At 47.5% G+C, this 18,708-nt stretch overlaps 1 protein-coding gene across 2 annotated transcripts in view; it reads right to left on the reverse strand.

Annotated features, from left to right (window-relative positions):
- SUGCT (succinyl-CoA:glutarate-CoA transferase) overlaps nucleotides 1–18,708 on the reverse strand; it is a 1,486,943-nt gene that overhangs the window by 261,963 nt on the left and 1,206,272 nt on the right. The gene's annotated exons all lie outside the window — the stretch shown is intronic.

Genomic DNA, 18,708 nt, shown 5'->3' on the forward strand with positions numbered 1-18,708 from the left:
TCTGGTGAACGCTGCCCATATTACGATTTTCTGGTGAACTCTGCGCACATTACGATCTTCTGGTGAACGCTGCCCACGTTACGATTTGCTGGTGACTGCTGCTCACGTTACGATTGTCTGGTGAATGCTGTCCGCGCTACGATTTTCTGGCGAACGCTGCCCACATTACGATTTTCTTGTGAACTCTGCCCATGTTACGATTTTCTGGTGACTGCTGCCTACATTAGGATTTTCTGGTGAACGCTGCCCACGTTACGATTTTCTGGTGAACGCTGCCCACATTACGATTTTCTGGTGAACGCTGCCCACAATACGATTTTCTGGTGAACTCTGCCCACGTTACGATTCATTGGTGAACGCTGCCCACATTACGATTTGCTGGTGCCTGCTGCCCACATTACGATTTTCTGGTGAATGCTGTCCACGCTATGATTTTCTGGTGAACGCTGCCCACATTACGATTTTCTGGTGAACTCTGCCCATGTTACGATTTTCTGGTGACTGCTGCCGACATAAGGATTTTCTGGTGAACGCTGCCCACGTTACGATTTTCTGGTGAACGCTGCCCACATTACGATTTTCTGGTGAACGCTGCCCACATTACGATTTTCTGGAGAACGCTGCCCACATTACGATTTTCTGGTGAACGCTGCCCATATTACGATTTTCTGGTGAACTCTTCCCACATTACGATTTTCTGGTGAACTCTGCCCACATTACGATTTTCTGGTGAAGGCTGCCCACGTTACGATTTGCTGGTGACTGCTGCCCACGTTACGATTGTCTGGTGAATGCTGTCCACGTTACGATTTTCTGGTGAACGCTGCCCACATTACGATTTTCTGGTGACTGCTGCCAACATTAGGATTTTCTGGTGAACGCTGCCCACGTTACGATTTTCTGGTGAACGCTGCCCACATTACGATTTTCTGGTGAACGCTGCCCACATTACGATTTTCTGGTGAACGCTGCCCACATTACGATTTTCTGGTGAACGCTGCCCACATTACGATTTTCTGGTGAACGCTGCCCATATTATGATTTTCTGGTGAACTCTGCCCACATTACGATTTTCTGGTGAACGCTGCCCACATTACGATTTGCTGGTGAACGCTGCCCATATTACGATTTTCTGGTGAACGCTGCCTATATTACGATTTTCTGGTGAACGCTGCCCATATTACGATTTTCTGGTGAACTCTGCCCACATTACGATTTTCTGGTGAACGCTGCCCACGTTGCGATTTGCTGGTGACTGCTGCTCACGTTACGATTGTCTGGTGAATGCTGTCCACGCTACGATTTTCTGGCGAACGCTGCCCACATTACGATTTTCTTGTGAACTCTGCCCATGTTACGATTTTCTGGTGACTGCTGCCTACATTAGGATTTTCTGGTGAACGCTGCCCACGTTACGATTTTCTGGTGAACGCTGCCCACATTACGATTTTCTGGTGAACGCTGCCCACAATACGATTTTCTGGTGAACTCTGCCCACGTTACGATTCTTTGGTGAACGATGCCCACATTACGATTTTCTGGTGACTGCTGCCCACATTACGATTGTCTGGTGACTGCTGTCCACGTTACGATTTTCTGGTGAATGCTGTCCACGTTACGATTTTCTGGTGAATGCTGCACACATTAGGATTTTATGGTGAAATGCTGCCCACTTTATGATTAATTTATAGTGAAATGCTGCCCCATTACGATTATTTTGCACCTATGGGGGGGCCCCATCCAAATATTTGCAGGGGGGCCCAGTGATTTCTAGTGACGCCCCTGCCACTATGTGATGCCACCACGCAGGGTCAGGGGAGAAGCAGCAGCTCCCGCCGCCAAGCGACCCCACCTCAGCAGCAGCGTGAAGGCCTGCCACTGCCAAGGGCTGCTGGAGATGGTCAGCCTTGGGAAGACACAACTGACGGCAGGCAACGTCCTTCTCAAACTGAGGGAGCAGGAGAAGACATGGCTGACCCCCAGAGGCCTCAAAGTCGGGATGGACAATGTGTCCAACTTGCTGTCTGCCATCAACAGGGGACACTTGACCCACGTCCCCTGCTTGGCCCACGTCTTGAACCTGGTGGTGCAGAAGTTCCTGCGAACCTACCAGGGGATGGACAATCTTTTGGAAACAGCAAGGAAAATTGTGTGCACTTTCCACCGCTCAGCAGCTGCCGCAGCAAACCTAGCTGACATGCAGCAGCGTGAGGGCCTGCCACAACACCTGCTTGTGATTGATGTGCCAACTCGCTGGAACTCCACCCTGGCGATGTTGGAGCAGTTGGTTGAGCAGAGGAGGGCTGTCAACTGCTACATTGTGGAGGCCGCTCTTGCCGGCACCACCAAACTCTAGCTCCTTTCCAACGCACAGTGGGGGCAGATGCAGCAGGTCTGCTTGGTGTTGGCTCCCTTCCTGCAGGGAACCAACTTGGTGAGCAAGGAGCGGGCATCCCTCTGCCAATGGGTGCCCTTTGTTTGTCTGCTGGACCGAGCACTTTGTGATCTGGTGGATGTGGGAGAGGAAGCCCTGATCCAGCTGTAACAGCAGCCACCTGCGCAGTCCACCTCTGCGCAGGATTTTGAGGTGTTGGAGGAGGAGGAGGAGTTGGAGGTCCTGGATGTTGCTGCTGTGGAGGAACAGCATAGCGCAGCTGCAATGGTGCGAGGGTGGAGAGAGGAGGAAGAGGCTCAGGGGCCAGAGGAGGAGGAGGACAGAGTTGCGGCCGCTGATCCTGATGTCTCTGGACAGTCCACCCTGTTCCCCATGGCGTTGCCTGCGCTCAGACCCCAGGGTCAAGCAGATGTGTGCTCGGGAGGACGCCTGCATCAGCATGATCCTGGACCCATGGCTGAAGGGGAAGGTGGGTCAGTTCCTGCCTGCTGGAGACCGTGAGCAGCGAACAAGGGAGTTGTAGCAGCTCCTTGATGGGCGACTGGAGGAAGCCTTCCACCCCCTCTGTCCCTGTCCAGCCAGCACAGCAGCTGGTGCCTGTGACCAGCAGCAGCGTCAGGTGCCTAGGAGACCTGCTGTCATTGACTAAGGCTCTCTACATGACAGTAGAGCAGCCGAGAGAGGAGGTGCGGGCGGAGCAGCATCCTCCTCACAAAGTCACAGCCAGCGCCTGACCCGGATGGTGGCCGACTACATGGGATCCTTCAGCAGGCTTGACACCGGCAGCGAGGAGCCTGTGTACCCCTTGGAGTACTGGGTCGAGCGCTTGCAGATCTGGAGTGAGCTGACGCAGTACACCCTGGAAGTCCTTTCTTGCCCCCCTTCCAGCGTGCTGTCCGAGAGGTGCTTCAGTGCAGCCGGTGGCATGGTCATCGAGAAGCGCTCTCGTCAGTCCACAGAGTCCGTGGACAGACTGACCCCTTTTCCTTTAGGTGCTGTGGTACCACCGATAGGTACCATGGCCCGTTACATTGCCTGCTGCCAAACGTCACTCCTCCTCCTGCTGCTGTATTTAACCTCCTGCAGTCTGTGTTCCCATCGCCAGGGTCCACAGAATTATGCGCTGCTGCCATGCGCCACTAGTTATTACGCCACTACAATAGCTACATTTGGTTGTAGAAAAAAAATTCTGAGGTGTCTGGGTTGAAAACTGTGCTGTCCCAGTTGTGCATTGGGCACAATGTGGGCTTCACGAATGCTGTCCGGAACCTCCTGCTGCTGGTGTTTATTTACAGCCGTGGTACCAACGCTAGGTACCATTGCCCCGTTACATTTCCTGCTGCCAAACGTCACTCCTCCTCCTTCTGCTGCTGCTGCTGTATGTATTTAAACTCTTGCTGTCTGTGTTCCCACCACCAGGGTCCACAGAATTATGCGCTGCTACCATGTGCCACTAGCTATTACGCCACTACAATAGCTACATTTGGTTGTAAAAAAAAAATTCTGAGGTGTCTGGGTTGAAAACTGTGCTGTCCCAGTTGTGCATTGGGCACAATGTGGGCTTCACGAATGCTGTCCGGAACCTCCTGCGGCTGGTGTTTATTTACAGCCGTGGTAGCAACGCTAGGTACCATTGCCCCGTTAAATTTCCTGCTGCCAAACGTAACTTCTCCTCCTCCTGCTGCTGCTGCTGCTGTATGTATTTAAACTCTTGCTGTCTGTGTTCCCACCGCCAGGGTCCACAGAATTATGCGCTGCTGCCATGCGCCACTAGCTATTACGCCACTACAATATCCCCCAATATGGACAAAACAACAAGCAGAGGCAGACCCAGAGGCAGGCCACCCGGCAGGTCTCTTTGAGGTCGTGCTGACGTGATTTCGTGCGGCCCTGGACCAAAGTACAGTGCTCAGAAGAAGGAACATGCCATCAACTCCCAAGATTGTCAGGACGTGGTTGACTATTTAACACAGAACACCTCATCTTCTGCAGTCATCAGCGCTACTCCAAGCACCACATCCGCTACATTTGACACTTCGCAGGAGTTATTTGGTAGGGAATTCACTGATTCACAGCCATTATTGTTACAACAAGATGAAGGCGCTAAGCAAGTTACACCACCTCATATGTCTGAGTTAGGCGACACTATGGATGTAAGGTGTGAGGAGGAGGATGATGAAGTACCTGCTGTTGGTGCAGTTTTGGAGGTGTCTGATACAAGCAAGCTGGGCAGGATGATTATGAGGATGATGATTATGATGATACGGATGTCACGTGGGTTCCCAATAGAGGAGATGAACAGGGGGACAGTTCAGAGGGGAAGTCAGAGAGGAGTAGGGGGAGACGAGTTCCTGAAAGAAGCAAATTTTTTTGTGTGTCTGCCTCAGATGAGAGCAATGCCATCTGTTCTCTCTGCCAGCAAAAATTGAGCCGTGGAAAGGCCAACACCCGCGCAGAGACAACCGCCTTACGAAGGCACATGGAGAAAAGGCACAAACTGCAATGGGAAGACCCCCTGAGGAAAATCAGCACGCAAAAGCAAAGCCACACTCCTTCTCCTCTTCGTCCTTCAGGTGCATCATCTTCAGCCTCTTTCTCCCTTGCACCTTCACAATCACAGCCACCCTCCTTCACTTCACCTCTCACCTTGAGCGGTTCTTGCTCCTCTGCCCACAGCAACAGCCAGGTGTCCGTGAGGGAAATCTTTGAGCAGAAGAAGCCAATGTCTGCCAGTCACTCCCTTGCCCGGCATCTGACGGCTGGTTTGGCGGAACTGTTAGCTCGCCAGATGTTACCATAGCAGCTGGTGGACTCTGAGGCCTTCCGAAAATGTATGTCCATTGGGACACTGCAGTGGAAGATACCAGGCCACAATTATTTCTCAAAAAAGGCAATACCCAAACTGTACCGTAAAGTTGAAAGGCAAGTGGTGTCATCTCTGGCACACAGCATTGGGTCAAGGGTCTATCTGACCACAGATGCCTGGTCTGCCAAGCACGATCAGGGCAGGTACATTACTTACACAGCCCATTGGGTCAATCTGGTGACCGCTGGCAAGCAGGGCTGTGCAGCGGATCTAGTTGTGACACCTTCACGGCCTGCAGGCAGGCTTCCTGCCACCTCCTTTCCTTCTCCTCGTAATCCTCCTGCTACATGCTCTTTGCTTTCACCCTCTTCCTCCTCCTTGGCTGAGTGGCAGTACAACTCTACTGGTGCTGTGATCTCCTCTCCAGCTACACAGCCCCAGCTCCCCAGGGCCTATGCTGCATGCCAGGTACGACGGTGTCACGCCATCTTAGACATGTCTTGCCTCAAAGCGGAGAGTCACACTGGAGCAGCTCTCCTGGCTGCTCTTAAGAAACAGGTAGATCAGTGGCTGACCCTGCACCAACTGGAGATCGGCAACGTGGTGTGTGACAACGGCAGCAATCTCATTTCGGCTTTGAATTTGGGAAAGTGGACACATGTACCCTGCATGGCACATGTGCTGAATCTAATAATTCAGAGATTTGTGTGTAAGTACACAGGTTTACAGGACGTTCTGAAGCAGTCTAGGAAGGTGTGTGGGCATTTCAGCCGGTTTTACATGGCCATGGCACGCTTGGCCGATATTCAGCGGAGAAACAACTTGCCGGTGAGGCGCTTGATTTTTGATAGCCCGACTCGCTGGGATTCAACGCTCCTGATGTTTAACCACCTGCTACAACAGGAGAAAGCCGTCAACCAGTATCTCTACAACTACAGTGAAAGGACGTGCTCTGGGGAGATAGGGATGTTCTGGCCGAAGTACTGGACACTCATGCGAAATGCCTGCAGGCTCATGCGGCCATTTGAGGAGGTGACAAACATGGTGAGTCGCAGTGAAGGCGCCATCAGCGACTTGATCCCATATACTTTTTTCCTGGAGCGTGCTGTGCGTAGAGTGGTGGATCAAGCTGTGGAGGAGTGTGAACAGGAACAGTTACAGGTACAGGAGGAAGAGTTGTGGGGTCAATTCTCAGCAGAACCAGATGTTTCCTCAACACCTGCAGCAGCACAGAGGGGGAGGAGGAGGAGGAAGAGTCATGTGGGGAAGAGGAGTCAGATGATGAGGAAGGTGTTTTTTTGTTTTGAGGAGGAGGAGGTGGAAGAACAACCGCAGCAGATGTCACAGGGGGCTTGTGCTGCTGAATGTTTCCGTGGTATTCTTCGCGGCTGGGGGGAGGAGGAGAACTCAACCTGACATCACTGAGGAAGAGCAAGAGGGGATGGATAGTACGTCTGCATCCAAATTTGTGCAGATGGTGTCTTTTATGCTGTCCAGCCTGTTGAGGGATCACCGTATACCAAAAGTATTGCGACTACCCTCCAAATCATTAAACGCCACTAGTGTATAAAATCACCTAGGCATGCAGAGTACTTACAAACATTTTTGAAAGAATGGGTTGCTCTCAGGACTTAAGTGAATGGTACCATAATACGATGTTACTATGTGATAAATCCATTAATGAAATTATGTGGTCACTGCATATTTCACGATAAACTATTAGTGGTCTTATGACAAAGTGAAAGCAATTGGAAAAACAGAAACTCAGCTACGAACTAGGAGGCCACAGCACACACTGAGACTGCTATTGCACATAGTGCACCAACTTTCTGCAAAGTCAGTAGTTACAACCTCCAAAGTTCTTACAGCCTTCAGATTAGTGCAACAATAGTAAGTGAATTTTGAGGATCATGGAATAGATTTCCGGGGACAAGCATCTGCACACAAGCCTTATATCGCCAAGTGCAATGCAATATGTTAGATGCAGTGGTGCAAAGCACACCACCATTAGACTCTACAGCAGTGGAGACAGTGGAGCCATGAGTCACACTTCTCTATCTGGCAATCCGATGGAAGAGTTTGGATTTGGTGGATGCCAGGAAAGCAGATCTTGCCTGACTGCATTGCGCCAAGTACAACATTTGGTGGAGGAGGGATTATGGTATAGAGTTGTCTTTCAAGGGTTGGGTTTGTTGCCTTAGTTCCAGTGAATGGAACTCTGATTGCTTCAGAACATTAAGACATTTTGGACAATTTCATGTTCCTAACCTAACTCAACATTTTAAAGATTTCTCCCACTTGTTCCAATATAACTGCACAACCGTGCTCAAATGAAGGTCTACAAAGTCAAAGACATAAATGAGCGAGTTTTGCGTAGAGGAAATTGACTGGCCTGCACAAAGCTCTGATCTCAACCTGATGAAAAACCCTTGGTTTGAATTAGTTTGAATCCTACAAGCCCAGTCTTCTTGAAAGAATGATCAAAAAACGCCCATAAACACACTCCTACACCTAGCGGAAAGCCTTCCTAGCTGAGTTGAAACTGTTACAGCTATAAAGGTTGGGTCAACCCCATATTTAAATATGTGGATTCAGAATGGGATGACTTTAAAAACAGCATTTTTTTATTAGGTTCCTAAAATTAGCTAACCGTATATATACAGGAGGAAAGGGGGGCAGCTGAGGGGAAAAGAGCAGATAAAAGAAAAAGTTTTATTATTACTTAGACCAGTGCTGCACTTCAGCTATTGGAGGAAATCTGTAGAGAAATCACATAAGTTAACACAGTATTGTAGTATTACAGTATAAGAAATGTCTTTGTTGGGCAGGTCTCTACACAATCAGGCCCTATAGTTCAAGACAAAGACATTAAAAGTAAGCAGAAGAGACCAGTAAGCTATACGTGAGACAGAGATGTTGCATTCTCATCTTCATATTCAAGGTAGCTAAGAAGGAAAAACCAGAGAGCACTGCTAAATAACTTTGTGTAAATATAGAACATACAGTGGGTTGCAAAAGTATTCGGCCCCCTTGAAGTTTTCCACATTTTGTCACATTACTGCCACAAACATGCATCAATTTTATTGGAATTCCACGTGAAAGACCAATACAAAGTGGTGTACATGTGAGAAGTGGATCGAAAATCATACATCATTCCAAACATTTTTTACAAATAAATAACTGCAAAGTGGGGTGTGTGTAATTATTCGGCCCCTTGAGTCAATACTTTGTAGAACCACCTTTTGCTGCAATTACAGCTACCAGTCTTTTAGGGTATGTCTCTACCAGCTTTGCACATCTAGAGACTGAAATCCTTGCCCATTCTTCTTTGCAAAACAGCTCCAGCTCAGTCAGATTAGATGGACAGCGTTTGTGAACAGCAGTTTTCAGATCTTGCCACAGATTCTCGATTGGATTTAGATCTGGACTTTGACTGGGCCATTCTAACACATAGATATGTTTTGTTTTAAACCATTCCATTGTTGCCCTGGCTTTATGTTTAGGGTCATTGTCCTGCTGGAAGGTGAACCTCCGCCCCAGTCTCAAGTCTTTTTCAGTCTCCGAGAGGTTTTCTTCCAAGTTTTCCCTGTATTTGGCTCCATCCATCTTCCCATCAACTCTGACCAGCTTCCCTGTCCCTGCTGAAGAGATGCACTCCCCGAGCATGATGCTGCCACCACCATATTTGACAGTGGGGATGGTGTTTTCAGAGTGATGTGCAGTGTTAGTTTTCTGCCACACATAGCGTTTTGCATTTTGGCCAAAAAGTTCAGTTTTGGTCTCATCTGACCAGAGCACCTTCTTCCACATGGTTGCTGTGTCCCCCACATGGCTTGTGGCAAACTGCAAACGGGACTTCTTATGCTTTCTGTTAACAATGCCTTTCTTCTTGCCCCTCTTCCATAAAGGCCAACTTTGTACAGTGCATGACTAATAGTTGTCCTATGGACAGAGTCTCCCACCTGAGCTGTAGATCTCTGTAGCTTGTCCAGAGTCACCATGGGCCTCTTGACTGCATTTCTGAACAGCGCTCTCCTTGTTCGGCCTGTGAGTTTAGGTGGATGGCCTTGTCTTGGTAGGTGTACAGTTGTGCCATACTCCTTCCATTTCTGAATGATCACTTGAACAGTGCTCCGTGGGATGTTCAAGGCTTTAGAAATCATTTTGTAGTCTAAGCCTGCTTTAAATTTCTCAATAACTTGATCCCTGACCTGTCTTGTGTGTTCTTTGGACTTCACGGTGTTGTTGCTCCCAATATTCTCTTAGACAACCTCTGAGGCCCTCACAGAGCAGCTGTATTTGTACTGACATTAGATTACACACAGGTGCACTCTATTTAGTCATTAACACTCATCAGGCAATGTCTAAAGGCAACTGACTGCACTCAGATCAAAGCGGGCTGAATAATTATGCACACACCACTTTGCAGTTATTTATTTGTAAAAAGTGTTTGGAATCATGTATGATTTTCATACCACTTCTCATGTGTACACCACTTTGTGTTGGTCTTTCATGTGGAATTGTAATAAAATTGATTCATGTTTGTGGCAGTAATGTGACAAAATGTGGAAAACTTCAAGGGGGCAGAATACTTTTGCAACCCACTGTATACTTATATATGCATATACCGTGCGTATCTAGAGATATATAAACTAACAATACCAAAAAGAGAAAGGATCTCACAATGCACTGGTAGCATAAAAATGTGAAACAATCTTTATTAATACAATGCACTGGTAGCATAAAAGTGCAAAACAATCTTTATTAATACAAGCTTGGCGGGGCTTTAGGTAACCTAGCGGTTTTGCTTACCTCTACTTTGGTGTTCATAGTGCTCAGTTCCTGACAGGTTCTGATACATATTTCTCACCTCGTTGGTGCGACTTCTCCCTATTCCCTTGTACATGCATTTCAGGACGTAGTATTGCATTCAGCACTTTTGTAAGATTTGGTATCATATGTGACACTTTACTAATTATATTTGTACGCTGTTTTGTATGTGTGGATTGCAGGTTCACATTCTTTCTATTTCTATTTAATAGGTAGATATTTTTTCAGTGTATACTATATGCACTAGGCACATTGCACTTTGATTATGCACTGAACGACTTTGACTTGCTGTTAATGCTGGGAATACACGGTTTGTTTTTGAGACAGATAGATGGTTAGATAGATAATTTCCGACATGTCCGATCTCTCGTTCGATCGTTCCTGATAGAAGTGAATGGAAAAAGATAAAAACGAGCAGAAGATAAGAGATTTGACTGCAGAATCGAGTGGCAAAAACAATCTGTGTACGCCCAGCATAACTCTTTCACCACAGTCTACTCTGTGCTGTGGCACATTTTTTGCTTAACCAGCTATTGTTTATCTTTTATGGGCTTTTTTAGCCTGAATAACTTTATGTACTCATTGATTATTTATTACCCCAATATTGGACTATATTGTTGGCTCCCGCCGCTTGAGACTTTTTTGCAGCCTGCTTTGTTTTTTTTTTTTCCTGTAACGATCGGTGTAACACAGAGAGGGTCTGACTACCGGTGATCTGCAGTATCACCGAGAATGCAGAATATACCCGACTATTGATGATCTGCAGTATCACCGATAATCAGATATATCTACTAACCTCTGGACACCTAAGATAGCAAGTGAGTGTTAAGTGCAACAGTAATATTTTGAGTATAGCACAGTAGTAGTTCCTTCCGTAGGCCTAGACTCTCCCGGGGGAGGAGCTAGGCTGAGAGTAGGAAGGACAGAGTGTGAGTGACACCAGGGAGAGGGTGTCACTAACAGGTCTGGGAACTGCCTCCAACAGTAAGGCCAGTTCTCGAGGTCCGGCAATCCAGGTCGTTAACACACAGACAGATACGGTACAGATTCAGGAGACAGATAGGGAATCCAGTAAACAGGCAGGGTTTGGCAACGGAGTATCAGAATAGCGAGGTACAGAATCAAAATGCAAATACAGAGTCCAGGAACGAGCAGAGTTTGGCAACAGGATATCAGAAATAGCAAGGTACAGAATCAGAGTTCAGGAGGATAGTCAGGCAGGCAGAAGGTCATAACAAATAATACAGTTCAATATTCCTAGCGCTAAGGTGTGAGGTCCGTGGTCGTCAACACCTTTGGAAACTATGCTAGAACACAGATACAGACAAGGCCTAAGTGCTACCACGTAGTGATCGCAACGCCAGACACCAGAGGAATGCCCAGCACCCAGTATATATACACCAGTGCTCTCCAGCACCTCCCTTAAGTGCTGGACCAATGAAAGTTGTTGCAATTGTCAGCTGACCGGCCTGGTCAGCTGACCCTCCTCTGACTGCCATAAAGGCCCTGCCTTTCTGCGCACGCACGCGTCCTCCTAAACCAGTGTGGACTATCAGTCCCAGCCACACCAGTCATGTGTTGTAATGTTGTTGCTGTATGGGATGCGGAATCTGCCGCCACGCTGTCTGAGCGTGCGGCGTTTCCTCCGCATCCCACCTTACCGAGAGAAGTAGGCCTATGCGTACAAACCGCCGCGTCAGACGCGGCGGTTTCTCCGCATTCCGCTATGCCAGCCGCGGAAACAGCCGCCTCCTCTTGCGTCCATGCGGCAGCTTTTCCGCGTTTCTTCACAGTACCCCCCCCCTGAGGAGTGGACTCCGGACAGCTCCTTCCAGGCTTCTCAGGATGTAAAGCGTGGCATTCACTTTTCAGTTTGTCAGCATGCATGCGACATTCAGGTACCCATGATCTCTCCTCAATACCATACCCTTTCCAGTGAACCAGATACTGTACTGAGTTCTGAACTATGCGTGAGTCTAAAATCTTCTCTACCTCGTACTCAGGTTGGTCATCTATCATCACAGGAGGAGTAGGAGTGGGACCCACATGGACTGCTGGCTTAAGCAGAGACACGTGAAAGGATCTTTCTGTCCTTCTGATTGGAGGGCAGAGCATGATAACAAAACAACTTAACTTGCAGTCTTCACCACTGGGAATAGGAGGCACGGATCTACGCAGCTCTGATCATGTGCGTAGCCTGGGAGTTCTAATTGATGGGGATTTAAACTTCAGAACTCAAATCTCTGCTGTGGTGAAATCATCCTATTTTCACCTGAAGAACATTGCAAAAATCAAGCACCTCATACCCCCAGAAGATCTGCCAACCTTAGTCCACGCCTTCATCACATCCCGACTGGACTACTGCAATGCTCTCTACACTGGCCTTCCAAAAAAGGTCTTGTACCGCCTACAGCTGATACAGAATACTGCTGCCAGACTGCTAACCAACCAACCCCGTCACTGCCACATAATGCCAGTCCTGCATTCCCTTCACTGGCTACCTATAGAATGGAGGGTCCTATTCAAGATCGGCCTACTGACATTTAAATCCCTGAATAATCTAGGCCCTGGATACTTGAAAGATATGTTACAGCTGCGTAGCAATCCCCGCATTCTCAGATCCACAGGTTCTAATAATCTAGTCATACCCAGAGTCCACTTGGAAACTTTTGGTCCCAGAGCCTTCTGTCATGCTGCCCCTATGTTTTGGAACTCCTTACCTCAACAGATCAGGACAGCCCCATCCCTGGATGTGTTTAAATCCAGACTGAAAACCCACCTGTTCAGTCTGGCATTTGCAGAAATATAACTTTTGTTGTGTGAATACTTCATCCTACTAACTACTGAATCTGAGAGAGCCTAAGCGCTTTGAGTCCTATGGGAGAAAAGCGCTATAGAAATGTTATTGTATTGTATTGTATTGTATCTTACGCCACGCATACTGGCAGGAAGATCAATGGCATAAGTAACATTGTTGATCTTCCTAGTTACTGGAAATGGACCCACAAACCTGGGCCCCAACTTGGCTGAAGGCTGTTTTAAGGTTAAGTGACGTGTGGATACCCAGACTAAGTCTCCTGGTTGAAATCTCCACTCTAAGGAACGTTTTTTGTCAGCTTGACTTTTCTGACTTTGAAACGCTTTCCCCAAATTATTTTCCACGATCCCCCACACGTCCTTAAATGACTTTTGCCAGGCCTCCAGAGCTGGAAATGGAGTGGAAGCGATTGGCAATGGGGAAAATTTGGGCAGCTTCCCAGTAACTATCTGAAATGGACAGAATCTCGTGGACGAACTTTTCAAATTATTGTGCGCAAATTCTGCGAAGGGCAAAAACTTGACCCAATCGTTTTGCGCTTCAGCAACGTAACACCTCAAAAATTGTTCTAATGATTGGTTGACCCTTTCAGTCTGACCATTGGTCTGTCAGTGGTAGCCCGACGAAAATGACAATTCCATGCCCATTTGGTGACAGAATGCCCTCCAAAATCTCGAAACAAATTGGACTCCCCAATCTGACACTATGTTTTCCGGAATGCCATGCAAACGGAAAACATGGATGATGAATAAATCGGCCAACTCCTGGGCCGAGGGGAGTCCTTTTAAGGGCACAAAATGGGACATTTTACTAAAGCGGTCGACCACCACCCAAATGACCGACATGCCCTCAGACCTGGGAAGTTCACCCACAAAATCCATGGACAGGTGGGTCCACGGCTCCCTCGGGGTGGGTAAGGGCTGCAACGTTCCCACAGGTGCCAGCCGGGAGGGCTTACTTTTTGCACACACTGCACATTCTCTAACAAACTCCTTACAATCCGTTGCCAGAGAAGGCCACCAAGCGCACCTGGCAACCAGATCCTGTGTTCTGGAGGCCCCAGGGTGTCCCGCATTCTTGTGTGAATGGAACATTTGTAAGATCTGGAGACGGAATGGCAGTGGTATAAACATAACCCCTTCAGGCTTCCCCTCCGGGGTGTCCTGCTGAAAGGGCCCTAAGGTCTCCGTCCAGTCTTTCCATGTCTCAGTTGTTGCCAGTATCAGTTTCTGCGGAACAATGGTCTCTGGGGTAGAGGGCTGTGCTGTCTCTGGCTCAAAACATCTGGACAGGGCATCTGCTTTAATGTTCTTGCTACCTGGAGTGTACGTAATTATGAATCTGAACCTCGAGAAAAACAAAGACCATCGAGCCTGACGTGGGCTTAATCTTTTAGTTCCCTCGATGTATTCCAAATTTTTGTGATCAGTGAAAACTGTGATCGTATGTTCTGCTCCTTCCAACCAATGACGCCATTCCTCAAAGGCTAACTTAATGGCCAGGAGCTCCCTGTTGCCTATGTCGTAGTCTCTCTCTGCCGGAGAGAACCTACGAGAAAAATAGGCGCATGGGTGTAATCTACCCTGCAACCCGGATCGCTGCGACAGCACAGCCCCCACCCCGACCTCCGAGGCGTCCACCTCAACAATAAAGGGGTAGGAAGTGTCGACGTGTCTCAGGATGGGTGCAGAGCAAAACAAGTCTTTTAACGTGGAGAATGCTTGTAAAGCTTCTGGAGACCAGTGGGTAGTATCTGCCCCTTTTTTAGTGAGACTAGTGAGGGGTGCAATGACTGTGGAGTACCCCTTTATGAACCTTCTATAGTAATTGGCGAATCCTAAAAATCTCTGGAGAGATTTTAGTCCCACTGGCTGACGCCATTCCAGAACAGCAGAGACCTTGGCAGGATCCATAGAAAGGCCCGAGGTGGAAATTATGTACCCCAGAAAAGTGACGGATGTTACCTCGAAGATGCATTTCTCCAACTTAGCGTAAAGCATGTTCTGCCTTAGTTTGTCCAAAACAATTTGGACGTGTGTCCTGTGCTCCGAGAGGTTGTTGGAAAAAATAAGTATATCATCCAGGTATACTAATACGAATTTGCCCAACACCTCTCTGAATACCTCATTAATTAGTTCTTGGAAGACGGCCGGGGCGTTACACAGCCCGAAGGGCATCACCAGGTACTCATAGTGCCCGCCGGGCGTGTTAAATGTCGTCTTCCATTCATCGCCCTTTCTAATCCGCACCAGGTTGTATGCACCCCTTAAATCTAATTTTGAAAAGATTTTAGCGTTGGTAATTTGCGTAAACAGGTCATCTATCAGGGGTAAGGGGTAGCGATTCTTTACCGTGATTTTATTCAGGCCCCGGTAATCTATGCAAGGCCGCAGACCTCCGTCTTTCTTTTTAACAAAAAAGAACCCTGCGCCAGCGGGCGACCGGGAAGGTCGAATGAACCCCTTGGCTAAATTCTCACGAATGTACTCTTGCATGGCCACGTTTTCTGGCCCAGATAAATTGTAAAGATGACCCCTTGGAGGCATACAACCAGATCGGAGATCGATGGGGCAATCAAATGGGCAATGTGGAGGTAACTTATCAGCAGCCTTGGGACAGAACACATCTGAATACTCGGAATACTGTGCTGGTACCCCCTCCAAATGAATCCTGGTCTGACCCAATGTCACCTTCCCTAAGCATTGCTGGAAACAATGTGTTGACCAGCTAGTTAACTGCCCAGTGGTCCAATTGATCTGTGGTGAGTGAAGGTGCAACCATGGCATGCCAAGGATAACTGTGGAGGTGGTCATGTGTAATACGAAAAACTGTAATTTTTCGGTGTGTAGTACCCCTATAGTGACTTCCACCTCTGGTGTCTGAGAGAGTGGATGATTACCTTGCAGGGGGGAATCATCTACAGCCGTAACCTGAATGGGTGGTTTTACCGGGGTGAGCGGAATACCTAATTTCTTTGCAAATTCAAAATCCATAAAATTTGCTGCCGAGCCTGAATCAACAAAGGCCTCGGAAACCTCGGCTTTATCTTCCCAAGTAACAGTACAAGGAAGAAGTAACCGTTTATCTTCTAGGGGTAAGAGACGCGCGCCTAGGGTGTTACCCCCTACAACTCCTAGACGGTAGCGTTTCCCGACTTATTGGGACAATTACGCACTCTGTGACCCCCTCTGCGCAGTAAAGGCACAGCTGCTCAGACATCCTACGTCTCCGCTCCACTTGAGATAGTTTTGACCGACCAATTTGCATGGGTTCGGGTGGAGGCGAGACAGGAGGAGGTGTAGTTACTGGAGGCGCTGCGGTCGACTCGAATGGCCGATGAAATGGCCTCATCGACTGTTTTAGGTTCAGGCAGACTTAGCATGAGATTGGAAACCTCATCTGACAACCCTGATAAGAAACAATCTAAGAGGGCATAAGTGTCCCACCTGGCTGAAACTGACCACCTCCTAAATTCGGCTGCGTAATCCTTGACCACACCCTTGCCTTGACGCAAAAGCTTGAGCTTCAGGTAAGCGTATATTAGAACTAAGAGGGGATCGCACCTCATCTACTGTTGTCTGGAGGGTTTGCAAAGAACCTGACAAGGCTTCAATCATAGTCTTGTGAGTACCCAGCACTTGATTGATGTTGTCCACCGAAGTGGCAAGTGCGCCCAGACGGTCAGAGTGTGCGTCCATTTGGATCTTGGTCTGGCGTTCTGTAACGATCGGTGTAACACAGAGAGGGTCTGACTACCGGTGATCTGCAGTATCACCGAGAATGCAGAATATACCCGACTATTGATGATCTGCAGTATCACCGATAATCAGATATATCTACTAACCTCTGGACACCTAAGATAGCAAGTGAGTGTTAAGTGCAACAGTAATATTTTGAGTATAGCACAGTAGTAGTTCCTTCCGTAGGCCTAGACTCTCCCGGGGGAGGAGCTAGGCTGAGAGTAGGAAGGACAGAGTGTGAGTGACACCAGGGAGAAGGTGTCACTAACAGGTCTGGGAACTGCCTCCAACAGTAAGGCCAGTTCTCGAGGTCCGGCAATCCAGGTCGTTAACACACAGACAGATACGGTACAGATTCAGGAGACAGATACGGAATCCAGTAAACAGGCAGGGTTTGGCAACGGAGTATCAGAATAGCGAGGTACAGAATCAAAATGCAAATACAGAGTCCAGGAACGAGCAGAGTTTGGCAACAGGATATCAGAAATAGCAAGGTACAGAATCAGAGTTCAGGAGGATAGTCAGGCAGGCAGAAGGTCATAACAAATAATACAGTTCAATATTCCTAGCGCTAAGGTGTGAGGTCCGTGGTCGTCAACACCTTTGGAAACTATGCTAGAACACAGATACAGACAAGGCCTGAGTGCTACCACGTAGTGATCGCAACGCCAGACACCAGAGGAATGCCCAACACCCAGTATATATACACCAGTGCTCTCCAGCACCTCCCTTAAGTGCTGGACCAATGAAAGTTGTTGCAATTGTCAGCTGACCGGCCTGGTCAGCTGACCCTCCTCTGACTGCCATAAAGGCCCTGCCTTTCTGCGCACGCACGCGTCCTCCTAAACCAGTGTAGACTATCAGTCCCAGCCACACCAGTCATGTGTTGTAATGTTGTTGCTGTATGGGATGCGGAATCCGCCGCCACGCTGTCTGAGCGTGCGGCGTTTCCTCCGCATCCCGCCTTACAGAGAGAAGAAGGCCTATGCGTACAAATCGCCGCGTCAGACGCGGCAGTTTCTCCGCGTTCCGCTATGCCAGCCGCGGAAACAGCCGCCTCCTCTTGCGTTCATGCGGCAGCTTTTCCGCGTTTCTTCACATTTCCCCTTTTGTCTTGTCTGGCATTTACTGTCTGTATTTTTCATCTGCATAAGCCTTGTTAATAAAGATTGTTTCATATTTTTAAGCTACCAGTGCGTTGTGTCATCACTCTAGGCTGTACTAAAGGCTGTTTCATAGCACAATGGAGTTCAGCAGGCATCCCTTTGGAGGGTTCATGGGGCTATATGATGAACTTATTTCTTACAGAGGAAATGGGACTATGAGAACTTAGCATGTACTGTATACTGGGTCTAAGTTTAAGTTTAACTCACTTTTACTAGGCCAGACCTCAGTCTCAATCACATGCGCACATCTTGTGTGTTTTCTATAAAACTACATAATGGGAGGACGATTATGCAAATAACTTTAAAACTTTGTTCTCATTCCTTTTATGTTGAGGGAAATCAATTAAATTAAAGTCACCTGCTAGTATGTGTAAGACTTCGCTTTTAGCAACTAGTAACCATTAACTAACCACCTTTCCTCTCCAAGGACAAATACAACAATCCCTCACATTAACAAGCAATAACTGCAGCTAAACATATCCAATAATGTTGATGTTATTAATAATACTAAATAACCTTCCACACTAGTTTGGAGCAATTTTAGCCCATTTATCATTACATGACTGTGTTATGCCTGAGATGCTGGTGGGCTTATTTTTGTATTAACTGCCTGTTTCATAATATTCCACATTTCTATAGTATTAAGTTTAGGATTTTGACATTAAGTGACTTGAGTTTTTAAAGTGAAATTCCACCTTGTCCGATATTACTGAAATCCTTTTAGTTGACCTCTACAAATTGCTAGAATTAATCTCAGTCTCTCAGTAGCCACCCTATCATAATCCTAACAAGTCTGTCAACGATAAAGTGTCCATGTTGTTACCAATTAAAAATAAATATATTATTTCCTGCTTTGTACAACTAAAAAAAAATCATACAAAAAGGAGGAAAACAGGGGTTGCCTAAACTAAACATATTGTACAGGTTTTAGGTTAGAATATCAATAAAAATAT

This window comes from Hyperolius riggenbachi, chromosome 5 (assembly GCF_040937935.1).
Source record: "Hyperolius riggenbachi isolate aHypRig1 chromosome 5, aHypRig1.pri, whole genome shotgun sequence".
Classification (NCBI taxonomy): domain Eukaryota; kingdom Metazoa; phylum Chordata; class Amphibia; order Anura; family Hyperoliidae; genus Hyperolius; species Hyperolius riggenbachi.